Source organism: Dinoponera quadriceps, unplaced genomic scaffold, assembly GCF_001313825.1.
Source record: "Dinoponera quadriceps isolate SergipeBrazil2010 unplaced genomic scaffold, ASM131382v1 scaffold37, whole genome shotgun sequence".
In the NCBI taxonomy this organism is placed as follows: Eukaryota; Metazoa; Arthropoda; class Insecta; order Hymenoptera; family Formicidae; genus Dinoponera; species Dinoponera quadriceps.
Genome location: NW_014554446.1, coordinates 789,846 through 798,253, shown reverse-complemented (window position 1 = coordinate 798,253; position 8,408 = coordinate 789,846). Strand labels below are relative to the sequence as shown.

General features: G+C 49.2%; 1 protein-coding gene across 1 annotated transcript in view; it reads left to right on the top strand.

The window, feature by feature from the left end:
- Positions 1-1,485: 1,485 nt before the first annotated feature.
- LOC106748945 (MAP/microtubule affinity-regulating kinase 3-like) overlaps positions 1,486-8,408 on the top strand; it is a 76,311-nt gene continuing 69,388 nt past the window's right edge. Inside the window, exon 1 of the mRNA XM_014627905.1 lies at positions 1,486-1,755. The gene's annotated coding sequence lies outside the window, so the exon portion shown is untranslated. The remainder of the gene's footprint in view (positions 1,756-8,408) is intronic.

The following is an 8,408-nucleotide window of genomic DNA, read 5'->3' as shown; positions in this document are numbered from 1 at the left end:
CTCCTCCCCCCCCCCTCCTTCTCCTCGCCCTCCTCGCGAAGCAACGACTCGCGAGTAATTTAAGAGCGTGTCGCGTTGTCGCAGCGGCTCCTCGTTGCTGTACTTACCTCGTAGGTACCTGCGGCACTCGGCGACGAGCACGGCGCCTCTAATTTAACGCGTACACGCGCGCACGCGCGCACCGGAAGGTGTGGTATCAGCCCGCGCTTTTATCGCTGACGAGATCGGCGATCGTGCGGGACACCTAGTCCGCGCGTTACAAGACGATAACGATGATTCGGTGCCGACCGCGTGTCGCGGATTGAGACTTTGTACTCGGCCCCGCGCCGATCACCCGCCGAGGCGTTATTCGCCGAGACGCGATGCATTATTCATGATATTACCGCGGTGTTAAGCGCACATACTCGAGGTGCTCCCCGCGGGGAAACCGAATTCGCGCGGTTTCGTTCTTCGCTACGGAACACGCCGGAGCTTCCTTCTGCTCTCCCGTCACACCAGATCGAAAGGACAATTCATCCGGTACTTTTGCCTCGGGGGTTGATATTCGTGCTTTTAAAAATTACTTCTTCAATTAATCCATTATATATTTAATTATATAAATAATAAATATAACAAGTAACTTATATGTAATTAATTATTCACATTGACGGAGAAGATAATAGTAAATTCGCGGACCATTATCCTGTAGCTGTTTGGACGAATACTTTTCTAATGAAATAAGTACGGATTAAAGAATGATCAAAATTCATGCTGGAAGCTGGAATAACTCGCGAAAAAACTCCAATAGAAGGTTCATGCACGTTTTGAACAGTTATCGGACAGTTTATTCATTTCTGTCTAACAACTGAGGAGTGAACCTACTTCGGGATCGCAATCACGACGTTAACGCTTTTCCTGCGGTTACGCGCACAAAAGCTGCGCAAAATCCGAGCCCACTTACTGGATGAAAACAGAAGAATAAATGAACGGAAAAACTATTCAATTGATTGAATAAGCAAGTTTTGCCTTAAAAATACCGCTGAATGAAGCTCTATCAAGTTTTTGTTCATTTCCCACGCAGTATTGTTGCAACTAATGAAAATGCATTAATATCAGACGGTAACTGGACGGGCGTCTAGAAAAACTGCAAACATTTCTACCGGGCAGTAACGAGCTACGTATATACCGGCTTCGAATTAATTATCTGATACGCACTCGCGAAAGCGGGCGCGGCTTTTACTGCCGCGACTGTACCGCGACTCCGCGCGTAACCACGCAATACCGTTCTCCGCGCAGTTACGCATATTCTCCGCGCACACCATGTGGAGTTATATTTATCTAATTCTAATACCGCCCGTTCGCCCTACGCGAAGCGAGCGGGCGATGCGGAGAGGAGGGGGGGGGTGACCCCTCTCGAAAGAAGATGCACTTGTTCCCGAAAGCGAGAGTTAAGGGGGCGCGGGGCGCAGGACGGCGCCAGAGTTTCCCAGTGTGTCACGCGTCTTCTTCTGCGTGCGCGCCGACGCCTTCGACGAAGACGACGACGACGAGGAGGAGGAGAAGAAGAAGAAGACGACGACGACGACGAACGACGCGGCCACTGCGCAGTTTCGCGGTTGGAACGCGGCCGTGTCGTCTTGCAGATACGCACGTTTACGCGCGTGCAGCAGGTTCGGCTCCGGGGAAGTACGCGTGTTAGGTACTTTGAACCCTGGACCGGCCTCGTCGCCGTCGTCTTTGTCACAGGCGACTGAGCCAGTGGTTTCTCCGCAGGGGGTAAGTGCGGATTTGACGCATAGCTCTCGCGGCTCGTTATAAATAGAGGCGGATTTCGCGCGGGTTGCGAATTCGGAAGCTCGCTCGCTCGCTCACGTCGCAACGTCGCGGTCATTACTAACTCGTAGCTTGATTCTAACGATCGCGCGCGAACGAGTGACTTACGCGTTCGTATAAAGTAAGCAGAATATCACGATGTGAAATAGCGATGGGAATAAAGACGTTCCATTCGACGTGGAACCTTCCTCTATTTAAACCGCGCGACCTCCGCGCGAGCGAGTCGTCATCGAGAAATTCGCGGCCCGGATGCATCGATTCGATCGTCACCGAGGATGTAAATTCGGCCTTTCGACGGCACGAGGACGAACACGTGGACCTTAAAGACGCTCGGCGCGTTTTAACACGCCGCGCAATAAGATAAATTAATCGGCTGGCAGGCAGAGCATATTTCTTTTCGGCCGTCCAGCCGAGAGGAACGCGCGGAGGCGCCAGCCGTCCAGACACGACTCTATGTTTTCCCGGCCCATATCGCGCCGCGTGTGTTTTCGTAACCCGGAATCTCGCGCGGGTCATCGGTTTTGGTTTACTGTCGTGCCGCGCGGAAGAGAGGAGCCGAGAAGAGGCGTATGTTCAGCGGCTGAAAAACGGCACGAAACACGTGCTGCCGCTCTCAAATGCCTTTTTCCATGCGCCCGGTATATTATACGAGCCTGTGGGCGGTGGCAGAATTTTTCCTACCGAATATACACCACGCTCGAACGCCGTCGCCGGCGGCGGAATTTTTCTTACGGCCGCGAACCTCTCGAATTTATCTCTCTCTCGCTCTTTTCTTGTGCTTACAGTTATATATATATATATATACACACAGCGAAGTTTCAATGAAGCTGTAGTATTTATTAGAATGAAACTCACTAGTCTAAGGACGGGTATATACTGAGCGAACGCGCAATGAACAGCGAATGTACAATATGAATATCTATATTCGTGTCTAATTGCGCACGCACTTTCTTTGATAAACCACCTTACGAGCAACTAAGCCCGAAATGTTCTACTCGGCCTCGTTAGAATGTAATCATGAAATATTTGGATACTACAGATTATCTTGGATTTTCTTCGCTTACGGGAACCATCTCTTTAGTGTACGTGAATTATATAAAAACAAAATCATAGTTGATAGAGAAATAATATTTATTATGTCAGAATTTTGCAAAACAGGGAGGATATGTGACTATTGCTAAATGTATGATAGAATCGTAGATACATAAATAAATAAATTAAATCAGATATATAGAAGCAAACACTTATCTACGTTGTCTAATCGTAGGCAAATTTCAAGGGCGTCGAAATAGTATGCGAGTAGCACAGAGCGGATCCCTCGAGCGGATCGATAATTATCGAGTGCTCCGTGTAAATTCGCAAACTGCCCTCCCCGCCCGGCGGGGATGCGCACGCTACGAGAAGTTACGGGGCGCAACGACAGATGGGCGCCGGGTCCTCGAGAAGTCGTAAATCGCGCATTGTTCACCGTCCCTCGTCATCGAATACATCGCGAATCGTCCCGCGTTGATCGATGAAACGACGCGGGACGATCCTCGGAAATCCTCGTCGGAGATTCACGCACCGCGGCGATCGACGTGCTCGATCGCCGTGTTCTCGTCCGGCCCCAGAAATTCGTGCTCTCGTGGCCCTCGAGAAACGAACGGTGGTAAACGCACGCACGTCGCGGCCCCTCTCTCTCTTTTACCGTCAATCCCTCAGCTGTCGCACTTCTGAATTTTACCTGCTGCACTGCATTTTAAGTGGAAGTCTTAAGTATTTGTTTTCCTACATTTTTGTTCTTTTCCTTGCTAAATTTATCATTTTCTTAACTACGACTTTACACATATGTTATAAATTGTCTTGCATTCTGCGATATAAAAATATAAACGCACACATCCACCCTAGAAGTTTCCTTATCTTCTTCACATGCTTCTTCTTTCGTTTAGTCTGCTAAATATTAATGAAAACTGTATATTACTGTATTATTAATTTCTAAACCGTAAAGTTCTTCGAGGACATGCTAGGAAAAAAATTAACGCTTCTCTCCCTCCCTCTCTCTCTTTCGCGAACTTTGAACAGGCTTAATCGGCACGCAGCCGTGCATTGTGCGCGCACAATCGGCCGTGCGTTCTCGAGAGATGAACGCGCGCGCGCGATGAAAAAGCCCTCGACTATCGGCCCCGATTATCTTCCCTGTCCATCTAATGTCTTTCTCTTCGCTTCACTCTCACAATGTGGTCGTTAAACGCAATGAAATAGCGCGCACGCAGCGGCCTTCTTTCCGCGGGAAAGACGCATCCTCACGCGTTGGATGAATCGCGCGCGACGCCGCGTCTCTCGGAATACGCCGCCCGCGCGTGATTCGCGCGGAAATACACTTCCCGCGGTTGAAGGATACGAGTATGCGTACATATACATGTACCTGTGAGCATTTCCTGCAAAGATTGTCGCCCACTCGGATCTTAAATCTCGTCCGGCCGCCGAGATAGAAATCGGAAAGAACAGCTCACTCGCGTCTTAGAAGCGTCATAAATAATCCCATCGGTATGGGGCGACCATCTCTATCTCTCTCTCTCTCTCTCTCTCTCTTTTCTATCTATCTCTTTCTCGGAATACATTAAAAGATGAAAGCTCGCAGGAGTGTATTAAGCGCGAAGAATGGCGAGGCTTTGTCTCATTGAAAGTTCAGCGATCGATCTCGCTGCGTCAACCGGAGGGGATCGCGCCTCCTCAACCCTTCGACGACAGGGCTGCTCTTCTCAGGCATACTATTAAAGCGGTATTAAGCTCGTTCCAGTGACTTCACCGTTGAGGAGACGGGAGCGCGGGCTGACCCCGCGCTGACCCTGGCCGGCCATCGTTTTTCAATCACTCTCGCGACAGTTTCCCTAATTGTTTCTAATTAGCAGCTCGGTCATTAATATAATCACCTTATATATAACTCGCGCATAACGATCAACTTCGAGCGGTGGGCCCATTAATCTATCGTGGACATCGCGCGCGGTAGGCTCGCGCCCGGTGGAATTTGTAAAACGAGCAAGCCGAGTCGGACGAGTCGCCGGCAGCGCGGCAAGCCGCTTCGCCGTCTCTGTTAATATCGCTGATAATATGTCATCCGAACGGCCCGTAGAATCTCGTCTCGCGCTCTTATCCGCGCGTCTTATCCCGTTATCGAATAATCGCGCCAGGCTTCGGCGCGGCGGCGGTAATAAATACATTGCGGTCTCTTCGCGAAACTTAACGAGGCTCGCATAGTGCGCGCGAGCGAGCGCGTCTCGCGGTTTCGAAACGACCGAGCTAAAGACTTCGTAACGATCGCGCTCGCGATAAGGAGAAGCGGCGGCGGCAAATTTATGGCGGAGAGGTGGAAAATATATAATTGCGCGGACAAGGCGGAATCTCTATCTCTCTCTCTCTCTCTCTCGATGTTACGGATGATCAGTGTGCGGTTGGTTTTACCAGCGCGACGATGACTCCTCTTATGATATCGCGTGCGTTTCAGCCTGAGCCAGCCGCCGGCCGTTATCGTACGGCGACTGTAAAATAAGATAATTCTCCGTCTGAGGAAACGTCGTCGTCGACGACGGACAACGTACAATTTAACAGCGCCAACTGCATAATTTGGTTGGCTCTCTTTCTTTCTCGATTTCTCTCTAACTCTCTTTTTCTTTCCCTCTCCGTCTCCCTTTCTCGTTTTAATGCACTCACCGACGGTAATCTCAAGCTAGTGGAAGTAGTTTCTCAGGCCGCGTAGGGAAGAGCCTACAGGTAGTGCCGTTGGAGATCTGTACCAAGTATCCCGGTGGATATCCTTCGAGAAAAGGATCGTCCCCGGCTCGGTCGAACCGCAACAATAAGATTTCCTCTCTTTCTCGGCCGAGTGTGCGCGTGCACTCCTCGCCGGGACGTGATTTTCTGCGTTTCTTGTTGACGGTTTATCCCGCATTCGTCCGACCGGTCGCGGCCCTCCCCCACGAGCGCGAGATCCGAATGAATAACTTGAATGGCATCCTACATCGGAAGGACTGCCCTTTCTTTCGGTCTTTTCACGAGACATCCTACGGAGAAGCGGGCACAGGGAGAGAGGTGGGGTGGTGCCTTGAATGGCCCATCTCAAGGGTCTTGAGTTTCAATGCATCGTCCGATCCCGAGGCCAGAAACGAACGAACAAGGGGGAAGCGAAGACGGGACGGGGGGAGGAGAGGAAGGAGGAATAAAAAAATCAAGCGAAAGGCCGGAGACTGACAGGCCCGTCGGGGATTTGTCAGCCGAGATATGATTTCGCTCGCTCGCGCCGCCAATTTCGATGCGCGCCCGCGAAAACTCGCGCGCGTTCTCGCGCGATGTACTCGAGAGACAAAAGTTCGACCCAGATGCCAGCCGAGCTTTCTACTCGGCGACTTCGTCGCTCTCGGATTTGTTTAAAAATGTCGCGATGATTGGATTCTGGAAACTTTGCTGAGAGAAATTATAGTTATATTCGCCCTCAACTATTCTTCCATGTCGATCGAGAACGTCTCGGAGGACGTTGATTTTCATCGATAATTCGCGAAATGTAAGATTGCTAATTTTAACGTCTCATACAAAACGTATTGGATAATTGTTTAATAATTGTCACGTATTATCTGAATTAGCAGGTACTCGTATTTTCCAACGTATTTCTCCGACGAATCGATATTTCGTTAGTGTCGCGCTGGATACGGCAAGAAGCCGCGGTTTAATTATCTGCGAGATGTCCCCCCACGATTCGAGGGGACTCTCGTAATGGCGCCTACGATGTCAATGTCCGTGACGTCGTTGCAGGCCGCGTTTTCGAGGCGGTGGCGCATTTAGCCTCGCAAGAGGAGCAAAAAGGCCTACGTTTACGTACGCGCGCACACACGCACGATGGCAGCGGGCTTTAGGGAGCGCTCGGTTATGGGTTTACGCGGTGTGTACGACACAACGATGAACGTAATTTTCATCGTCGGCTCATCGCGGTAATGGGAGAAACCACGTAAGGTTGGTGAAGAAAAAAAGGAGGGGAAGAGAGAGAGAGAAAGGAAACACCGGAAAGTATAGGGATGCTGCGGAAGGGGAAGAACGAAAGGGGGAGCCCGAAACAACACAAGGCAGGCCACGTGGCTATTCCGCCCCCTCGCGGGTTCTCCTTCTCCTCTCCCCGGGCTGTTCTCTTTCTTTTACTTTCTAGCGTGTGGAACGTCAGTGTGCAACGAGACGCACACACGGAGAACGAGAGGAGGCCATGCGTCAGAGAGGAAACACATGAGTCCCTGTCATCTGGCCAGCAAGTGGTCGACGCGACTCTAGAAGAGCTACTAGGCGACCCGAGTGTGCGTCACAAGCGAGAGAGTTGTTTTTGGAACACGACTCGACGGCACGATACGCGTGCACAGGCCTCGAAAGAGAGTTTGGTAGAGAGGGGAAGATAGAGAGAGAGAGAGAGAGCTCTTCGTGAGTTGAATCTCAGCGAGTTGCTGAGAAAAGCGGGCACTTGTAGAGAAGCGATCGTGTGTGCGAATGATGAGAAGGGTCCTTTCCCTTTCGGTGGAGGCGACGCGATGCCGATCGCGTCCGGCGGCGACACTTTTTCAGTGTCCACTTGATTATCCGTGGCGAAAGCGACTCTATTCAACCGAAAAGAAACCAAAGAGACTTAACTCCGAATCCGAGTATCTCACGTGAGACGAGTTTTACTTTCGAAATTTCTTGGAGTGAAATCTCCATTCGAACAGTAGAGTGACTATCGAATCACTCGAGTCGGAATGATTTTTTTCATTTCCTACAGTATTCGGCAATATAAAATTCATTTATCAATCAAGGTGAGATGTAGTGCAAGATACAGCAGACTCAAGATCTCAAAGTTCTGAATCGAAATCTAATCAATGGCAAATAAATGTTTTAAATAAAATAAAAATGGAATCGATTAAATGGCACATAATCGAAAAGATTTTGAGACAAGATCGTTACTAACAAAAGCAATGCTAAGTAAAATAGAATATTTTACGTGTTAAATAATGTAAATTAGAAGAATTCGCTCTTTTTGAAAGAAAACATTCACTCCAATAGAGTGTGAAACACTCACTCTATGATTGAAATTAAACACGCACTTTTGTGAAAAATGAAATGTCACTCTATTCTGAGTATTTTCACTGTGGAATGAATTCTCACTTGTTTAGAATGAGGTTTCACTCCGAGAAATTTAAAGAGTAAGTAACGATTATTAATATACGAGTCTAAATTAGAATAGAATTTTCCTTCCTGTGACTCCGATGGGCGGCGATATTTTCATGATCGCTTCGAATGAATTTTCATACACTTTGAATAGATTTCATTCGTTAGAAATTTCGTGAGTACCGTGAGATCAGTTAAAGGGAAGGCACATGGACGCGGGGAGCGAGGGGGTTGGGAATCGTCGCGTTTTATCAATTCCGTACCTTAATTGGACTGTTTCATCCCGGAGGATGACGCCTCGTGAACGCGGTCGTTTACCTGCCAAGTTCGCCGTGTAGGAAGTTCAATTCCGGGGTGATTTAAATTCACGCAATTAACCCAAATCCGAACGGTAATTTTCACGCGCCGCCACCGAATATACGTCAAAGTCACGCCATTGA